The sequence below is a fragment of the Puma concolor genome, chromosome E3, assembly GCF_028749965.1.
Source record: "Puma concolor isolate L17-30 chromosome E3, mPumCon1.1.hap2, whole genome shotgun sequence".
Lineage (NCBI taxonomy): Eukaryota > Metazoa > Chordata > Mammalia > Carnivora > Felidae > Puma > Puma concolor.
The window spans coordinates 29063398-29084836 of NC_141682.1; the positions used below are offsets into that span (position 1 = coordinate 29063398).

At 42.1% G+C, this 21439-nt stretch overlaps 2 long non-coding RNA genes across 3 annotated transcripts in view; one reads left to right on the forward strand and one right to left on the reverse strand.

Moving 5' to 3' along the window:
* Positions 1 to 21439, reverse strand: part of LOC147573092 (uncharacterized) — a 668158-nt gene that overhangs the window by 214070 nt on the left and 432649 nt on the right. The gene's annotated exons all lie outside the window — the stretch shown is intronic.
* LOC147573094 (uncharacterized) lies at positions 7074 to 8780 on the forward strand. Its single transcript, XR_015245460.1, has 2 exons — positions 7074 to 7253; positions 7867 to 8780. It is a non-coding gene; the product is annotated as an uncharacterized LOC147573094 (long non-coding RNA).

Consider the following 21439-nt stretch of genomic DNA (forward strand, 5'->3'; position numbering starts at 1 on the left):
CCCCACAGAGACAGAAGAAACATTTGGCAAAATTTCACATTCATTCATGTATTTAAAAAAGGAATGTAGGGCGGCTGGGGGGCTCAGTCAATTAAGCATCGATTTTGGCTCAGGTCACCATCTTGTGGTTCCTGAGTAGGAGCACCGTGTGGGGCTCTGTGCTGACAGCTCAGAGCCTGAAGCCTGCTTCAGATTCGGTGTCTCCCTCTCTCTCTCTCTGCCCCTCCCTTGCTCGCACTCTCTCTCTCAAAAATAAATAAATATTAAAAAAATGTTTAATAAAAATAAAAAAGAAATGTTAGCAAACTAGGAATAGTAGGAAAAATCCTTAACATTTGAAGAAACATTTGCACTTATCTATGTAAGAAAATATGTGTATGCAAACTATCAGATTTAAAAAAATATATGGGTATAGACACAAATAGAATTAGTGTATTTGAACACCACCAATAATAAGTTAGGAAATGTAATTTTTAATGTCTTACTCATAATCGCAAACAAAATATACAATTCTGTGAAATAAATCTAATGCAAGATCTCCAAGTCCTTTCTGGGGAAAAACACAACCCTTTATTGAAGGATATGAAATAAGAGCATTTGGAGAAATACGCCAGGTTCATGGGTGGGAAAATACACTGTAATAGAGATGAAAATGTGCTGGATTAATCTATACAATCAATGCAATTTCAAAGATTTTCTCTCATATAACTTAACAAGCAGACCCAAAAATTCACAAAGAAACACTGGAGTCAAGAATAGGCAAGACAGTTTTCAATAAGGACAGAGATGAAATATCTGTAAGATGTGACCACTTATCAACCCAGATAAATGAATGTGGATTTAGTGCAGAGAGAGAGAATTAGAATAATGTAAAAGAAAACAACAACAACAAAAAGCGCTACAAAAACAATCCGAATATGAGAAAAACTAGAATATATAAAGAGCTCCTAAAGTTAGTAACACAAAATTGAGTTTTAAAAAAAGGCAATAGAAGGGCACCTGGGTGGCTCAGTCAGTTAAGTGTCCAACTTCGGCTCAGGTCATGATCTTGTAGTTCACGAGTATGAGCCCTGCATTGGGCTCTGTGCTGACAGCTCAGAGCCTGGAACCTGCTTCAGATTCTATGTCTCCCTCTCTGCCCCTCCTCTGCTCACGCTGTCTCTCTCTCTCTCTCTCTCTCTCTCTCTCTCTCTCTCTCTCTCTCAAAAATAAATAAACATTAAAAAAAATTTTTTAAAGGCAACAACAATTTACACTAAAGGGAACATAAATCTACTATAAACATTTTGAAAAGGTGTTTAGGGAACTGCAATTAAAAAAAACATATCATCAAATGATCAAGGTGTTTGGAGGGATCAAGGTTTTTATATTGCCAGTGGGAGTGAAAGTTTTTACAAGCACTTTACAAAGGAATTTAGAGGTATCTGCACTGCATTAATTCTAAGATGCTTCTCAACCTCCACCACCCCCCCCCCCCCACCGATCCTACCTCCTGCATTGTAACATTTCTGAAATCCAGATTCATTTTTATAACTGTCGGCATCTTAAGATTCTAAATGATAGCAATTTTGTTGCAACTTAGATTAGATGGCCTATTAGTATTGATAAAATATGTAGTAAAGTTGAAGATACTCACACTCTATGATGCAACAATTTGATTCCTACACACATCTCTAGAGAAACAACTATACACAAAGATAATGCTGCCTAATGCAACATCTGTACTTTAAAAAATGTTATCCCAGGAAGGTAGCAAAGTTGGTTTCTTTAACTCTTCTACCAGTAAGAATTACTCTATTATCAGTGAAGTGGCCTTAAACAGAGAAAAATGTATTATCTTCCATTAGAAGTCTAGGAGAGTTGCTTGATTTTGTGACTCAGTGAGGACCTCAGGAACCCAGACTCTTTCCATTTTGCTGTTTTGCCATGGTTGGCTTGCTGACCCCTTTTCTTATACTTCTAAAGTTAGAGGCATAGAATTCTGGACTTCAAGTTATACAAAGCTGTAATCATGAAGACAATATGGCATGGCACAAAAAAAAAAAAAAAAAAAAAAAAAAAAAGACACAGAGATCAATGGAACAGAATAGAGAACCCAGAATTGGACCCAGAATTGGACCCACAAATGTATGGCCAGCTAATCTTCGACAAAGCAGGGAAGACTATCCACAGGATAAAAGACTGTCTCTTCAGCAAGTGGTGCTGGGAAAACTCGACAGCGACACGCAGAAGAATGAACCTGGACCACTTTCTTACACCAGACACAAAAATAAATTCAAGATGGATGAAAGACCTAAATGTGAGACAGGAAACCATCAAAATCCTAGAGGAGAAAACAGGCAACAACAACCTCTTTGACCTTGGCCGCAGCAACTTACTATACTTGTTCACCTCTTGATCGCAACATTCCTGACTTAACAATAATGCCTAGGGCTTCAAATTAGCTCTTTAGGGGCGCCTGGGTGGCACAGTCGGTTAAGCGTCCGACTTCAGCCAGGTCACGATCTCGCGGTCCGCGTCAGGCTCTGGGCTGATGGCTCGGAGCCTGGAGCCTGTTTCCGATTCTGTGTCTCCCTCTCTCTCTGCCCCTCCCCCATTCATGCTCTGTCTCTCTCTGTCCCAAAAATAAATAAAAAACGTTGAAAAAAAATTAAAAAAAAAAAAAAACAAATTAGCTCTTTATTCCTGCTCTTACATTTGTTCCAACATTTTTATTTTCAAATAATTATAGGCACACATGAAGTTACAAAGACAGTACAAGGAAGTGTTATGTACACACCACCCAATCCCTCCCGATGTGACATCTTACATACCTTTAAGGCAATATCAAAACCAGGAAGTTGGCATTGGTGCAGTATGCCCATGCAAAGCTTGATGTCATTTTATCACATGTGTACATATACAAAACCACCAGCAGAGAGTACAGAACTATTCCATCACCACAAAGACTTCCCTCATGACATCCTTCACAGTCACCTTCCTGTGCTCCCTCCACCCATCCCTAACCGCTGGGAACAACTATTTTGTTCTCTTCCTACCATTATGTAAAAAAATGTTTTAAATGTTTATTGATTTTTGAGGGAGAGAGATACAGAGCACAAGCAGGGGAAGGGGCAGAGAGAGGGAGACACAGAATCCAAAGGAGGCTCCAAGCTCTGAGCTGTTGGCACAGAGCCCCACGCAGGGCTCGAACTCGTAAACCCTGGGATCAGGTACCCAATCATTATTTTAGACAGTAAAACACTATCCTTTGCTTCCTTTTTTAAGCATCACAAAAATAATATGGATGGATGGATGGATGGATGGATGGATGGATGGATGGAACGAAGGGAGGAATGAAGGAAGGATGAAGGGAAGGGAGGAAGAATGGAAGGGAGGGAGAGAGGAAGGGAGGGAGAGAGGAAGGAAGGATGGATAGATGGGTGGAAGGAACAAAAAAGCAAATGTAATAAAACATTAGTTACAGAATCTGGATACATGGTTCTTCACTGCACAATTCTTTGATCTGTGTTTGAAATTTTTCATAAATACAATATTGTAACAAAATTAACCTAAATGTCCACCAATAGGGCAGTATATTAGTATATTATATTTCTACAATGGATTAATTGACAGCATTTAAAATGAAGGAAACGGGAATCTGGAAAGCGTCTGATTTCGGCTCAGGCCATGATCTCACAGTTTGTGGGTTTGAGCCCCACGTTGGGCTCTGTGCTGACAGCTCAGAGCCTGGAGCCTGCTTCGGATTCTGTGTCTCCCTCTCTCTCTGCCTGTCCCCTGCTTATGCTCTGTCTCTCTCTCTCAAAAAATAAATAAACGTTAAAAAAAATTTTAATTAAAAATAATAAAATGAAGGAACTAAATCCATATGTAACAATATGGATAAATCTCAAAAATAGCATTTGGGTTAAACTGCAGAATAGCCTCTGTGATGTAATAACACACACAACATCCAAAGATGATCACCACTTTGAAGCTGTTTTCCTTACTTGTTTTCATAATTGATTACATAATGACATCATGTGTGATGTCTGGGTATTGGTAAGGATATGGGCATGTGCCAAATTCTTTTTATTTTGGGGGCACCTGGGTGGCTCAGTTGGTTAAACATCCGACTCTTGATTTTGGTCATGGTCTTGCAGTTTGAGTTCAAGCCCTGCACTGGGCTCCACACTGACAGCATAGAGCCTTCATGGATTCTCTCTCTCCCTGCCCCTCCCCTGCTCGCTCGCTCTCTCTCTCTCCAAATAAATAAATAAACTTTAAAAAAAGATTTAAAAAACCCTTTTTATTTTTCACACGTGAAATCTTTTATTATTAAAGAAAACATGAATTAAGAAAAAAAAGACACGCCCCATAGGCCTTCATACAATGGAAGATACTGGCTCAGAAGCAGACCTCAGAAACGTGTGAGTCAACTTATGTATGTGTCTCTCCTTATAGTTTCTCAAATCATGGGACACATTTGCCGGTTACTTTACTTCGAAGAACAAGGTACTTCAGTGAGAAAACACATTATCTTGAAAAGGCTTCACTCAACGCTAGCTTTAGGTATTTCCTGAGGTCCCATGATAGCATCAGTAAACAAGGAAGCAGGTAAATTTAACACACATTTAGTAATTATTCCTGCGAGTATGGCCTTCCTAGTTGCAAGCGTGGGTTACCATTACAAATTAAACCCGTAAAGCCACTTAACACAAAACAGACTAAGAGCTCGGATCGTGCAGCCAGCGGACATACAGAGACAAATATTTTTCAAAAACCAAAACTGCTCGTGCTTTTCTTATCACAAAAGTCAAGATAGTGCTACCTTCAGTGAGGAGAAATGAGTTTTGATCTTCTGAGTGCCTGGAAATACTGATCCCATGTTTCTGTCTGGGTGGCTACGACAAAAGCGTTCAATGTATAATTATCCACTGAACGATTTGCATGCTTTACGCATATCTCTGTATTTTGTTATGTTTTCATGATAAAAGAAGAGGTAACCTAAATTTGCGTAAAGTAGGACTGGGGGCTTGGAATACAATTTTTAGTTACACTATCACATGCGAACTCAAAAAGCTGCTGTCTCTCCGGGGCGCCTGGGTGGCTCAGTCAATTAAGTATCCAACTCTTGATTTTGGCTCAGGTCATGATCCTACAGTTCCTGAGATTGAGCCCCATGTCGGGCTCTGCGTTAACAGTGTGGAGCCTGCTTGGGATCTTCTCTCCCCTTCATTCTCTACTCCCCCCCCCCCCCCGGCTCTCTCTCTCAAAATAAATAAATAAACTTAAAAAAAATAGTATTTATAAAGCTGCTAGTACTTTGGAAGGAGGCAAAGCTGGCATGCTGGGAAAAACCGAAATCACTGAGAACCGGCTCTGGTCATACCACAGGAAGTCACTTAAGCAATGCACGTGAACGTTTGAGTGAAAGTCTTTCCAGACATGTTGAGTGAACAAGAAGCCTCGTTTCCAAATTATAATCCTGCGTGTAATTTAAAGTATGTATGTGACAAAACAATAAAGTTATTATTCTTAAAAGAGGTGGATGTGAGATGATATAATCTATACCCCTCAGCTGTAAACTTTCTAATTTGGCTAACAATTCTGGAAAGGTGAGAATCTTCTCGTGGAGAAAATGCGATCGCCATGTATTTGGGGGCCTTCTTGCATATAGGTATATGCAATTTTTCATCACTGAAAAAGCTGCAGCTAAGGATCTTTCTTTCTCTCGTAGAAGGTGTATCTCACAGACTTGTCAAAAGTTATATCTGCAAAGAGCTTTACAAACCATCCAGGTTCCCATTCCCTCAAATGGAGCAAAGGAAGGAGGGAGAGTTTGATCTCCCTGAAGGAAAGATTACCCCCCAAAGACTCAGAGATAAAGAAAAATAATAGAGTTGTCAAAAAGATTTCACTCTCCCCGTGGTCTTGATAGATATTTGTCAACTCGTATCAGAGTGGCTTGTCGTTCTAATGCTGTGCTCTTACCTGAAAAACAAGACACTAGCAGCACTACAGCATGAAAGCAATAATTAGATAGAATCTGCACATTCCTAAATCATGACGCAAGAGGGGAACATGACAGGACAAAACAGGGTTGAACAGGAAAGGTGTACTATTTGATGAGGAAATACATATTGTGGGTCACTGTGGAATCACTTCGGAATACTGAGGTGGGGATAGAGACAAGTGGTAAGTGAATTTACCTTACGGAAAATGAAAACTTAAAAAATATACTCATAATTCATGCAGGCACTCTAGCCAAAGAGCTTTAAGCCTTGGTACAGATATAAACCCTCTTATTTCATATAAAGCCTTCAGAGACCAACAAGGGTAACAAAAGCCCACGGTCAAGTTCATGTAATGACTTTTAGAGAGGTGTGCTTATTTGATAGTTAAAACAAACAAACAAACAAACAAACAAACAAACATAAATTGAGCATCCTGATAGTATATTTGCATAGCCTGTTCTCAAACTGCCCTTCAATGATATCCAGAGAAAAGTTCCTTCTGATATTACTTGATGACATTGGCACGGTCCTGTAGGACATGCAGTCACAAGGTGTGGAAGTGATGTGAGGTCTACCTGATGTACCCAGGAGGTTCGTAATTGTCAAAACTCTGTTTTACATGTTATCAGTGTGCTTAGAACTTTCTTAAAACCATGATCACGCAAGAGATACAAAAAACTATGTGTGACCCAGATAATAGAATATTAGGAGGGTTGCTTGAAGATAAGTAGTTTGGGGTTCAAGAAGTCAAAAGACTAGATGCATAGGGAGCAGGCCATATATATATGGAACTATATGTACAGTAAATAAGTATTTGTTAAATGGATAAAGAGCACTAAATGCAGGCCTAGGAGTAGACCAGCCAGGTTCAGAAATACACACACCAATCCAAGTATGCAAAAACTCAACTGATCTCTTGGGAATGGAAAAATTCAAGTGGTCTGTCCAGTCACTCCAGAGAAGGGTAGACAGAAGCCCAGTTCAGCCAGGAACACTGATGCAATTAGGCCATGACTAGGACTAGGAGACAGACTTTTAAAATATGATCACTTCACTCCTGCATTAAAACCACAGCATTTTCCCACTTTTCTTACGAGAAAGTCCCAATCCTCACTATGACCTTTGTTGGTCAGCTCCTTCTAGAATCAGATCTTGAGCCCAGGATTCTAGAGTATGTGACTCATTAAGGAAGTGCTTCCAAGAGACTGGAGACAAGGCTGAAGAAGGACGAGGAGATAAGGAACAGTGATACTTCAGGTTATGTCCCATCCCCAGCCCAACCGTGCACGGAGCTGTGGGCATAAACGCGCCTCAGTTTGCTGTGTATCAAGACAAAGAGACTAGGGGCCTGTGCTCCTCACCACTCAGTCACTGACCAGAGGCCACCCATGGGATGCAAGCTGTTCCCAGTACTGAGGTGGTTCCAGTAGGCCAAGGGCAATCTTCTGAAGAAAGCCACAAATGGTAGCCACTAGCAGCAAAGCACAGAGAGACTGGGGGGGGGGGGCGGGGGGGGGAGTGTGCGTGGAAAAAGAGTACAAGGGATGGGCGAGACTGTACGAAAGACAAAATATAAGTCTGCTAAAATAGGGATCTACAAAGCCAGCACAACCTAGCTCTCTGCATCCTTATCTTCCCCCAAGCTCTCTGGATTAGTCAGGATTCTCCAGAAAATCAGATCCAATATAAAGAGATTTATCATAAGAAACCAGCTCATAGGATTATGGCAGCTGAGAAGTCCCGCAGTCTTCCATCTGTAAGTGGAGGCCTGGAGAGCTGGTAGTGCCGTTCTAGCCTGAGTGCAAGAGAAGTCCAACATCCGAGCAGAGAGTGCAAACTCTCCCTTACTCCCCCTTTTTGTTCTATTCAGATTTCCAAGAGACTGGAAGAGGCTCACCCACACTGAGGAAGGCAATCCACTCAGTCTACCAATCCAAATGCTAATCTCATCCAGAAACACCATCACAGACACACCCACAATAATGTGTAGCCAAACATCTGGGCATCCCCGGGCTCAGTCAAGTCAACATGTAAAATCAACCATCACATGCCCCTGGTCTCCGTGCACGCACCACGGGCCCAGTACATGGTGTATGAACGTGAGCTCAAGCTGACCCAACAATAAGGGAGGTGACGCTGGCCAGGCAAGATGCTGAGTTCTGAAAGTGGTACCAGAGAAAGGATTACAATGACCTCATTCCAAAAAGAAGTTAGTGGTTTTTAGTCTTTTTTTTTTCCCAATGAGTGTTGTCTTTTCACGCACAGACTAGTTTTTCATTCCACTGAGATCCAGAAGCCAAAGGAAACGACTGGGGCCTTTACTCTACAACATGCTTTCTCAAAGGAGACTATATCCTCCCCAAGGGGGTGAAAATTGGCTCTTCAGGGAGAAGTCAAAACAATCTTATGCTTTTTATGTATATAGCACAGATACACATATAGTGCATAAACAGATACACAGTGTATCTATGGTGTTAAAATTTCATGGGGAAATAGGGAAAAAAATGTCTAAAATGGCTTAGCAATAGAATTTTTAAAAAGGTTGAGAAACATAGTTCTAAAACCATAAATATCTAAAGCTGGAAGGGAGCACCTCTTTCTTTGAATATCTTACAAAAGGCACCTCAAAGACCCAGATGTTCAGAACTGCCAAGGTCACAAAGGGGGTTAGTGAACAAGCCTGGCATAGACCATGAATTGTTCTGTCTTAGACCAATGTATGTTCCACTTTTTTATGCAAAAATAAATACATCCTTGGGGCGCCTGGGTAGCTCAGTCATTAAGTATCTGACTTTGGCTCAGGTCATGATCTCACGCTTCATGGGTTTGAGCTCCATGTCAGGTTCTCTGCTGTCAGCTCAGAGCCTGGAGCCTGCTTCAGATTTATGTCTCCCTCTCTGTGGCCCTCCCCTACTCATGCTCTCTCTCCCTCTCTCTCTCTCTAATGTTTAAGTAAACATTAAAAAGATTTTTTAAACTATATGTATAAACATAAATATATAAATATACATATCTCCACAAGCAAGGCCCAAGCCTCCCACATCTCCTTCACTCACATTCCCCACTGAGGAATACTTCCACTATGGAAGTATTCCAATGGCCTACATGATGTAATTATGCAACCCTGGGGTCCTTAGGAAGAGGTATATTGTCTGAGTGCTGTGACCATGGGCAGATGGAGAAGAAAGAACACAGAGAGTCAGGACAGAAGTGTATTGGGGAGCAGGGGAGATGCGGAGCTTGGAGAAGCCGTGAGAATAAATGTGGCACATTTTTTGCGACCCCCATTCATCCTTTATGTCTAAAGTTGGACTCTTTCTACTGCCTCTTAAAATCCATCTGCAAAGCTGAAGAGATATGATGGACAAAATGAAAACAGAAAAAAAAAAATCAAATCCAGTGGAGGATATTAAGGTTTCTGTTACCGTCTGACAACTCAGGGACATCAGACTCACTAAGGGGGCTGTCAGCTGGGCCATTTTCCCTGGGGTCTGCTTCATACATTCATTAGACAGTCGTGTGTTGAGTACCTACTACATGGGAGGCAGTTTTCTAGGTACTGGAGTTGGCAGTGGGGAAGGCGCTGACATACAGCGATGAAAACCAGATTTAGCTCTAAATCCAGGCAAATTTGAAATTTCATAAAGAAGCTAAGTACCGAAGACAGGTACAGGAACCTACATTTTCATAACACTACCCTCCCCTCCACACTGGCACGTGATGAGCCTAAATCCTGACTACGCGGGAGGCAAATGGTTTATAGGGCTAGGTCACACACCAAGTTCCGCTCTCCTCTGGCAGGCTTCTTAATCCGCGTTTGAGGGCAGTCAGGACGAAATGAAATTATGGGCATAAAAAAGGAAAATGCAAACAAACAAACAAACAAACAAACAGAAGTTTTAATTGGCTTTACTCTGATCTCCCCGCTGCGATTGTATCACTGAGTTGGCAGTTTGTCACGTGCGGTTGCTAGGCAACCGTGCACGGTGGTAAGGCCAATGTGACAGCCGCCTTTTCCCTCTTGTGGGTGTGAGTCTCCTGGCGTCTGATGCGGAAGTCTGGCTCTTGACCAACCCTCCAGAGGGGTCTGGGCTGCCCCCTGAAGCCTCGTAAATAAGCCACTGACTCACTACTCAAAGGGGCCTCCTGCTCATGTCCCCGATAAAACTTCAATCCTTATTCAATCACTTGGTGCTCAGACTGTGACTTTGCAGAAGAGACCCCAGTGATCCCAGACAGGCCTTCCGAGCCCCTCAGAAGGTACATCAGTGGAGCAGGTGTGAGAGCCCAACGGGAGAAGCAGAATGCCACACGCTGGGGGAGCCTCACTCTGAGGTCGCCTTTGAGATTTCTGCTGCTGGAGCCCACAGAGTATGGGCTGTGCAGACAGAGCTGGGACTGGCTGCCACATACAAGCCATGTGCCACTTCAGGCACATCACTCAGCCCCCCTGTGCCTCTGTTTCCTCATCTCCAAAGGGGTGGTAACACTGCATGCATCCCGGGGTCATGTTGAGCACTCCTGGGGCCAGTATATGTAAAATGTTCAGTATCGTGCCAGGTGCACAGTGAGTGCCCCACAAGTTTTAGCAATTGTTCTACAGGCTTCTGTGAAGAACTCTGAGGCATCCCTAGAGGCCTGGGGCCAGAACAGAAGTTAGCAGTCTCCTCATTCCTTTAGTAAGGAACCTGAGACTCGAAGAATCAGAGTGATGTCCCTGAAGCCACATGGCTGGGACTGAAACTAGGAACTCCGTTGCCACCACGAAACATTACCAGGACGGGAGACAAAAAGAGCCTTCAGGTACTGAATGCATCTCGAAGGCAAACGATACCAACAACTGTACTGGGTAATCAAAGCAACACTCAGACACAGCAACCCAGAAAACTCTGAACAAGTACCGTGTGCTTCAGGCAGGGTCAGTGTCCTATCTGGGTACCAGAGATATCTGGGTATCTTCCTGATGGCTGACAGAATGCCCTGTCACCTTCCGAAGAGAGTCCATCCTCCTTACTATGGCATCCAAGACTTTTTTCTTGACCTAACTACTGCTCCCACTTTAATCCATGTCTTTCCCTCACCCCCAGCCATCCTTCTGCTGGTCCTAAAACATGCCAGAAAAGCTCCCGCCTCAGAACCTTTGCACAAGGCTTTGCTGGGAACGCAGACATCCACAGGCTCTCTCCTTCATTTTCTTCAGGTCATCGTTCAGGGAGTATCTTCACTGAGGACTTTCTTAATTCTCCTACGTAATACTGTAAACTCTCTCTTTGTCCTGCTTATAGTACTCATCACCACCTGACACATGACGTATGTGTTTGTTTGCTATCTAGATCCAGTCCCCACCACTACACTGTAAGCTCCACAGGGGCACCAATTACTCTCCTCGGTTCACTGCTATATTCCCAGTGCCTACCACTGTGCCTGGGAATATCAAATGCTCAACAGACACTTCTGGAATAAATGATAGCTCTGCCCTCTTGTAGGTGAGGTCTCCTCTGCCCTTCCCTTCCCCACTTCTGCCTTCCTGATTCCTACTTTCCCTTCATGAGATAGCAACAAGCATCGTCTCCTTTTACAAACCTGTCTTCACCTCTTCAAATACGGGCCTTGCCGTGTGGGTTCGTACAGTCCTGCACAATAGCCACCAAACTGTATCACTATTATCTGTTTACCTGGTGTCCCACTGAAAGTACAAGAACAATGGAATAAAGGGGGGGCTTTCTTTGACCAGCTGCTCTGAGACCAAGCCCCTGTGAGACGCTGCCCCACGTTCCAGTCCCAACGCCTCATACTACCTTCCCCTCCAGACCGAGTCACTTGAGCGAAGGGCCAGCAGGTAATTTGTCTTGGTATTCCCAGAATATGTATATGTGCAGTTCCTGGCACAGTATAAGTGCACAAAACTGTTGCTCAAATAGTAACAACCAAATTTACTAAAGCGCTTACTCCCAGCCACAAATCAGCTTATTAGGGTTTCTCAACCTTGGCACTCTTGATATTTGGGGCAGGATGATTCTTTGTTGTGTGTAAGGGCTGGCTATCCTGTGCACTGCAGACTATTTACCAGCGTCCCTGGCCTCTATCCATATGCCAATATCACGCACCCCAGTTGTGACAACCAGAATGTCTGTACACATTACCAAATGTCCACTGGGAGGCAAACTTTCCGCCTTTTGAGATCCACTGGTCTAAGTGCTTATTGTGAATTAATTAATTCAATCCTCACAGTGATAACCGTGAGGAGGTACTGTTATTTAACTGTATTACAGAAGAACAAATTAAGGCCCAGAGAGGTTTGGCAACTCACTGAGAGTCACACAGCTGGGATTTAGCAGAATCAGAATATGAACCGGGCAGTCTGGCTCCCAAGCCTAGGCAGTTAACCACCTACGAGTTAAGGTTGGAGGGGAGGGGGTTGGGGAATGAGGATGGGAAGAGGGGACTAATATGTATTGTTTATTATAACCAGGCACTATTCTCAGCTCGTACATAAATTATTTCATTTAACCCTATCTAGCCTGCGACACACTCATAGTTGTTTTTAGCATTGTAAAAGAAAGGAAATTGAGGCCCAGAAAGTACCCAGCTAGTTGGAGGCACAGCCGCCAGAATTCAAACCCAGGAAGTCTGACCCTAAAGCTCCTGGCGATAATGGGGGCAGGGTGGAGGGGTGGAATTCCTACTCTGCTCCAAGTTTGTGCAAAGTCACACTGCCCTTCAACAGCTTCCCCTGCCAGGGAGGCCTTGGCACCGTCCCCATGTTCCCTCTAAAATAGTTTCACTGCTCCTCACATTCACGTGCCCCACTCTCCAGGGCACTAAGACCCTCAGGTCTTGGAGCGTGCTTTCTTGTTCCAAAGCAGTCTCATGCAGAAAGCCAAAAGTGTGGGGAGAGTGCCAGAGGCTTCCCCAGGGCTGGGACTTCTTAAATGGGGGCAGCCTTTGTCTCCAACCAAACCAGTCTTAACAAGAAGAGCATGAGGGTAGCCTGCTGGGGAGATCTTGGGGGTGTTTTCAGAATATTATGAGAGTCTCCTCTTACAAAAAAGACAGAGAGAGAGAGAGAGAAAGAAGCACTACAAGGCACCTTGTCCAATTTTCTTCCTTTGAGTAGTTACCAAAGCAGAGATAGTATGTTTCAGAGGCGTCTTCTGCTGTGATTGCCCCAGTGTTTAAAGTAATGATCAGATCATTTTCCCCACAGCCATTTCATCCAATGAGCCCAAATAGGATTATTGAGAAATTGCAAGGTCTGGCAGGAAATACCTCTTCTGACCTTGGGTATTGTTAGTCAGGCTGACTCAGAGAAAATAAGATCCCCTTTCATTGTTAGAGATGACAGTTCTGCAGCCTCTCCTCCAAGTAGGGTGACCCCAAGGTGGCAGGGAAGAACCACTCTGAGCGCATGATAATTGATCACCTGTGCACCCATACACAACTGCCCTCTATGCCCATGGGAAAGGGAGGTGCTGTGTGTGTGCAGGTATATGTGTGACTGTTTCTGTGATTCTCCACAGTGAAGCAATGTTAGCTTTTCTCAAGCAATACTCTCAGCATCCCCAAGATGCAGGAAAATAAATTATAGTAGGGAGAACATAATAGAATGTCCTTTAAATTTTTTTTTCTTAAAAGCCCAGTTTGATAAGTAGATGACAATAGGGAAGACCACGTGAAAAAAAAAAATGAGGGAAGATTTTCACTGCTACATATTGAAGTGTACGCTAAAGCTATAACAATTATAATGATAAATATGTGCATGCACAAATTGGCAAGAAGATCAATGAACCAAAATATATAGCTCCAAAACAAATACATTTTCTCATGTTTTCTCTCTCTCTCTTCCCTTCTGCACCACACACACAGACAGACAGACACACACACACACACACACACACACACACACACACACACACCTACACACATACATACATGTAATAAACCTGGCATTGCAAATCAGTTAAAAGATTTATCAGTGTACACTGATAAAGTGAACTGAAAGCACTGCAGGTATATCCAACAGAGAGGGACTTAATGCAGGGAATTGATTACATGTATATAGAAAACCCAGAAGAACAAAGAGGAGTATATCTTGTGTTGCCAAGAGATGAACACTACCTCTTCCAGGGCTGGAGAATTAAAATATAGAAGGTAGTATTATCAAGAGCCTGGGAGTCTGCATTTTGGCTATTACTGTTGCAGCAAGCAGAAAAATAGCTTTTACATTTTCCCCACCTGTTAATCCATGTGACTGGCTCCCACTGGCAGAAACTAACACCAGCTGACAAAGAACTCTGGGAAATATAGTTTTCAGCTCCCAGCTGTGGCAGGGTAGAATAGAACATATATAAGGACAGGTATGGGCTGAGAATCAAGAGACAATACCTGGCATGGAAGGGTTATTTGATAATGTTTTAAAAAGCAATTGGCGAGGCTCCTGGGTGGCTCAATCAGTTAAGCATCTAACTTCAGCTCAGGTCATGATCTCATGATTCATGAGTTTGAGCCCTGCGTTGGGTTCTGTGCTGACTGCTTAGAGCCTGGAGCCTGCTTCGGATTCTGTGTCTCCCTTTCTCTTTGCTCTTCACCTGCTCATGTGCTTGCTCTCTCTCTCTCTCACTCTCTCTCAGAAATAAACATTAAAAAATTTAGGGGCGCCTGGGTGGCGCAGTCGGTTAAGCGTCCGACTTCAGCCAGGTCACGATCTCGCGGTCCGTGAGTTCGAGCCCCGCGTCGGGCTCTGGGCTGATGGCTCAGAGCCTGGAGCCTGTTTCTGATTCTGTGTCTCCCTCTCTCTCTGCCCCTCCCCCGTTCATGCTCTGTCTCTCTCTGTCCCAAAAAAATAAATAAACGTTAAAAAAAAAATTAAAAAAAAAATTTAAAAAAATAAGTAAACATTAAAAAAAATTTTTTAAAGCAACTGGTTAGAAACTTAACAAAAACGAACATGTTCATTTCTTGCTATAAAACAAAATAAATTCCAAATGGTGTGGGTTAAATACATACATAAATGCTCAAAGACAGAAAAGGAAAAGAACAACAAAACAGAAGAAAATAATGAAAAAAAATCCACTTAAGGGTGACAGAGAACTTTCTAGGTATTGAAACAATGAGAGAGTCACAAAAGAAAAATATTCATGTAGAATAAAACAATTTCTAATTGTGAAAGAAAGCGACATAATCTTAGAAATCAAATAATCTGGATACTGTACTTATAACATATGTTAAAATGAAGTTAAAACTTAACACATTATTATACATATTAACATGGATGAATATCAGTTTGGGGTGAAATAAGCCAGAGAAGGATATTTAGATTATTTTTTTCTTTATAAACTTTTTTTTATGAAGTTTTCCAAAACTTTGTTTTTAGAGATGCATGAAAGTGTGGTAAAATTATAAGGAAAAATCAAAGAAATAATTACCACTAGTGTCAGAATTATAGTTACCTCAGAAGGAAGGAAAGAAAGACACATAGGAGGAATACCCCGGAGACTTTTAAGGTATGGAAATGTTCTATTTCATGAGCTGGGCAGTGGAGAAATTAGTGTTTTATTGGATTATGATGATGATTTAAACCATACATACATATGATTCTGATTTATGTCACAATAAAAATGAAAAATTAAAAAACAGACAGGGGCACCTGGGTGGCTCAGTCGGTTAATAAGCATCCGACTTCAGCTCAGGTCATGATCTCATGGTTGATGGGTTTGAACCCCGCATAGGGCTCTGTGCTGACAGCTCAGAGCCTGGAGGCTGCTTCAGATTCTATGTGTGTGTCTCTCTCTGCTCCTTCTCTGCTCATGGTCTGTCTGTCTCTGTGTCTCAAAAATTAATAAACATTAAAAAAAAAGAAAAAACAGACCAAAAATTCAAAAACTGGTTAAAAATTTTTTAAAAAAATTAAAAATGATATGAATATTCGACAACCCTTTTTTCTTTTTGTTTTGTTTTGTTTTGAGAGAGAGAAAGAGTGCACGCAAGCAGAGTAAAGGGGCAGGCAGAGAGAGAAAGAGAGAGAGAGAACCTTAAGCAGGCTCCCTGCTCAGTGCAGAGCCTGACATGGGACTCTATCTCATGACTGTGAGATCATGACCTGAGCTGAAATCAAGAGCCCGATGTTCAACTGACTGACCCACCCAGGTGCCCCAACAACACTTTCAGTCAAAGAATTGCAAATTTAAAATAACAGGATAAGATTTTTTAAAATCAGTTAACAAGGATTTTGATTAACAACCAAATTAACAAGGATTCCAAATCCCATAATTCTCATTGTTGACATGAGTGAAGTGAAAGCTATCATGCTCTTGGGTTAAAACATTAATCATTAACTTGGTTAAACATGTCCAGAAAACAATTCAGCATTGTATGTCATGAGCCTTTAATTTATTTTATTTTTTGTTTTATATCATGAGCCTTTAAAAATGCCTATGCCTTAGGGAAATGACTAGAAACGTGGATACGTTTTGTATATGAAATTGCGGTCATTTCAGTATTTTTCTAATAATGGAAAATTTAGAAACAGTATGGAAGAAAGTAAATTCATGATAGAATGAAACATCACACAGCTTAATTTGAGGATGATTACAGAGAGAGCCTGCTGTTATCAAAGGAAAATGCTCATGTAATATTATTTAGTCAGGGAGGCAAACTATAAAACTTGATACCCAATACAACTTCATGTATTTTTTAAAAAGCAAGTGTATTAGAAGGAAATACAACAAAACGTCAACAGCAGTTGGGGCTGGATGCCAACATTGTGGCTACTTCTTTCCTTCATTTTTTCCATATTTTCCAGTGATAGGGTGGGAAGCGGGGGAGAATTTAATAAAAGATGAAAGCCCAGTTTACCTCATGTTTTCCTTCCTGTTCAGTCATATTACAGTGCACTCCAGCTCTCAGCTTGGCCTTATTCCATGAGCATTCTCTTGTGGCAAGGACATGGAAGGTAAGGCCATTTCCAAATGCCACGCTTCATTTCTACCTTGACTTTCACGGTGTTAGAGACATGGGAACTAACGGTTATTGATTATCATCTTGGGCACCAAGTGATTCCTACATATTACCCTTTTGAGAGAAAATAGTTGCCCCATTTCAATAACGAAGAAACTGAGATCCAGTAGGCTGAAGGTACTGGCTTGCGAGCACACAGCTAGTAAGCAGCAAAGAGTTTTTTCCGGGACCTCAATTGTTTCGCCAAATTCCTTTTCTTCCCATATGATGGGACCACCCATTCAAGTCTCCTATCAGAGGCTTAGTAACTTGACTCAGGAGTCAGTCTGCCCGGGCTAAGGTACTGCCTATACTTACCAGCTATGGGCCTTCAGGTAACTCCTCTGTGCCTCATTTTTCTCATCAGTAAAATGGGAATAATAATGGCATCTCCCTCATGAGGTTGGTTGTGAGGAATAAACACTATGATGCATGCAGAGTGCGCAGGGCAGTTGCTGGCACTCAATAAAAGTTAGCCATCATAGTTATCGCTAAGGGGGTCTGAAGCAAATAATGGGAACTGATTTGGAGTCATTTATACTCTCATTCTCTCAATGCCTCCAGTGGAATGCCACCAGACATGATCAGGTCCAAGACATGATTTCACAGATAGGGACACCCAGGACCAGAAAGGTGAACGGAGGAAACCAGACCCAACAGTGGTGACTGACTAAGGGTGCTATTAGCCTTACATTCTTTCCACCATGATGTGTAGCTTTTCTCTGGCTCCCAATCCCTGGAGCAACAGCAGGATGGCCACAGTGCAACCTCGGAAAAACAGGCGTCTCTTCGGGCACACACTATTCTTTATGTACATATTATCACTTGATCTCTCAGCAACCCTGGGAGGTGGGCAAGGCAGTATTGTGAGTGAGGAAATGACCTCAAAGAGTATTGGTTGGTTCTCCTTGGTCCCATAGCAGAGCTGAGACAGGATCCCCAGGGTTGTCTGTATAATGCCATCGGTGCCTTAGATAACCAACCTCTGATGTGTGTCTCGCATCAGAAAAGCAATCAGGCTGGTGGATGTTCTCACCCTGATTTCTCTCTTCACCCCTATAATGCCAGCTGTTATTCAGCAGTATTTTACAGTTGGAGAAGCAGTTTCATCCACCTCTTCACTAGTGGCTCTGACCCACTGAGTCTCTCTTCCAGAGCCTTAGGTGGCCAGGTTTGGGGATGGTGACAGAGAGTAAGCCAGTGGGACAAAAGTGCTGTTGTCTTTTCCCCCAATCGATCCCCTGCTTCCTGCAACCGTAGGGCTAAAATATTTGCCTTAGCTATGTACGATGCTAACCTGCGATGCAACCAAAACTCTCAAGAGGTGCTAGCTGGGGTGCAGATTGGTATAGCCTCTTTAAAAAAACCCAGGCAGTATTTCCTAAGGCTAAACATTTACTTACCCTATAACCCAACAATTATCCTAAGTATATGCCCAAGAGAAAGGAATATTCATGTCCATTAAAAGACATACATAAAAATATTTATGACAGCTTTATTAATAACAGTCAAAACTGAAAACCAAACTAAATGCTCATCAGTAGGAAAATGGATAAATAAATCATGGCAATATTCACTTCATGGAATTTTATATGGCCATAAAAAAGAATAAAATACTGCTACATGCAACAGTATAGATAAATCTCACAATGCAATGATGAGATAAATAGGACAGACACCAAAGAAAATGTGTTGTAATGATTCTACCTATATGAAGTTCAAGAAAGGCAAAACTAAGTTAGCTAGATGTTGTACAGTATTTATCACTGTGGGGGCTTCTACTGAACAGGAGGCATAAAAGTAACTTCTGGGACAATAGAAATATTCTCTATCTTGACCCTGAACGGTAGTGGGTACACAAGTATGAGTATATGTAAGAATTATTCAAGCTTTGCACATATAAAATGTGCTTTTTGCTTTATGTATGTTAATATCAAAATAAAATATGTAAAAAAAAAATCCTGTCAGCTGGGTCACTAAAGATTCATTCACTAGAAACTCACAATAATCCTTAAGCAAAAGCCCATAAGACAAGGTAATCTTTTAGGTCAACCTGTGGACCCTGCATACCTCGTAGATTCTTTTCTCAAAGACGTGGATCTCTACACTAGGATAAATGTCTCTTCTCTTAGCAGCCACTGGCACTATGCTTCCTGAGCAGCTGTCTGTATCCTCAGAATGCATGCCCCAAAGGAAAGGGACTATGATCCATTCATCTCTTCACCTCAGTACCTAGCAGAGTGCCTGGCTTAGAGTAGACACTCAGAAAGTATTGACAGGCAGCTGAAGGAGTAGGTGAATAAAAAAATGAATGTAGCACACACAAATATGATCTATGACCACAATCTAGAAAGCCGCTGCTGGTCAATGAGCTGCAGAGGCATTCTTTAGACAGCATCACGTAGACCAGTGGTTCTCAGGCAGGGAAATTTTGCTTCCCAAGAGACATTTGGCAATGTCCGCAGGTATTTTTGGTTATCACCAGCAGGGCCTGGGGGGAGGCTATTGTACTTGTGATGATGTCAAATATCCTACAATGCACAGGACAGCCCCTTCTCCAACACACACACACACACACACACACACACACACACACACACACCCATCCAAACCAAAATGTCAACAGCATTGGTGTTGAGAAACCCTGGTTCGGAGAAACAGGTAGTAAACACAGAAAGAAAGCCTTGAGCTCAAATGTCAACTGACTACTCATGAGCTGTGTGACTTTGAGTTACAAAACTTCTCAGAGCTTTCCCCCTTGTACAAACAGGGCTGATGCCTACCTTAAAGGTATGTGAGAGAATTAAATGACCTAAGTTAGATGAAGAGTCTGGTTCAAAACAGGACGCTGGTGAGATTTGGTTCCCTTCCCTTCCCCAGAGCCAGTAATGGGCAATTTTTAATAAAAGAAACAGTCATCAAGCATTGCTTTTTCTCCCTCTGCTTAAGGAACTACTGAAGAGTGAGGCTGCCTGTGAAGAATGCATTTTGTTTGCTGGGTACATCAATAGCCCCTGTTCCTAATGAAATGCATTATTAAAAGATAAAGTCAACATATTCAGAACTCAGGCCCCCGTCGCATCCCAATGTAATCTGCCATTCTCCCAGCATTGCAGGTGTCCTGTAAGCCTGCCTCTGAAACACCGATTCTTATTTCCCTGCTCTCCCTCGGTTTTCTCTAAACCAGCACAAACACACTGGGTTCCCGGGAGATAGGGAGCAGTGCTTCATACAATGCCAGCACTATGTGCAAGTGGCAGAAACACCACAAAGAAAAAGCCCAGCCTTGTTCTTTGCAAGTGGGAAGTGGAATTTCCCGCAGGGCTCAATCTAAGGCTTGCTTCCTTCCTACCTTTATGTATTTATAAGAGTGACTGGCCCCTAAGCAATCCTATGCGGAAATCTTGCGAACTGATTATTATGGAGTTTGCTGTCCTTGGTGCTGAAAAAGTCTCAGTGTGCTGAGGGTTTCTGGGTCACTTTTGCATTTCTATTATTCATACTGACCAGGAAATATAAGACAAAACACTAACACACATTTTCACATTATTGTAGCAGATGCTTAAAATGGAATATCTGAAAAATATATAGAACAAAATAATAACAAAAATGCCTGCTATTTACTGAGAGTATGCCACTTTCTAGACATTGTTATTTACTTTATCCTACGAGGTATGCACCATATATTCCCCATTTTTCAGATGAGGAGAACTGAGGCAATAACAATCCATTAAATTGACCCTCCAGTGGCAAGCACACTGACAATGGAAAAGAGCTGGGCTCCTTGACAGGCCAACCCTTCCACTTGGCTCTAGATCCTGTCTCCTCTCATCTTCTCAAAGATTTGCCTGGTCTGGGGTCCTTGAATTATCATCCCTTTTACCTTAATATCAGTTTCTCTCTTTCTCCTATCCCATTCCCAGTCTTATACAAACACATCCCAGTGTTTCTCATCTGACAGAAAAGAAACAAAGAAAATTTCTCTAGACATTTCCTCTTCCTTTTGCTTCTTTTCAAGACAAACAGAAACTCCTCAAAAGAGTGATTTTTAATCACCACTTCCACTTCTTTTTTTAAGTTTATTTATTTTGAGAGAGAGAGAGAAAAAATGAGCTTCATCAGTGTAAGGGTCGGGGGGGGGGGGGGAGGGGAGAATATCAAGCAGATCCAGGAGTTCATGACCTGAGCCAAAATCAAGAGTCAGACACTTAACCAACTGAGCCAGCCAGGAGCCCCACCATTTCCACTTCTTCATTTCTGATCTTATGTTATTTCTTCAAACCACTCATCCACACTGTGGCTCCACTCTAAATCAACAATGAGTATCATATTGAAAAATCCTACAGTCATGTCTCTAACCTCTTGTTTTATTGTCCAGCAACATGTGATGTAGAGAACTACTATCTTTTTGGAATACTTCATTTTTCCCCTTAACTTCTGTGTCACTG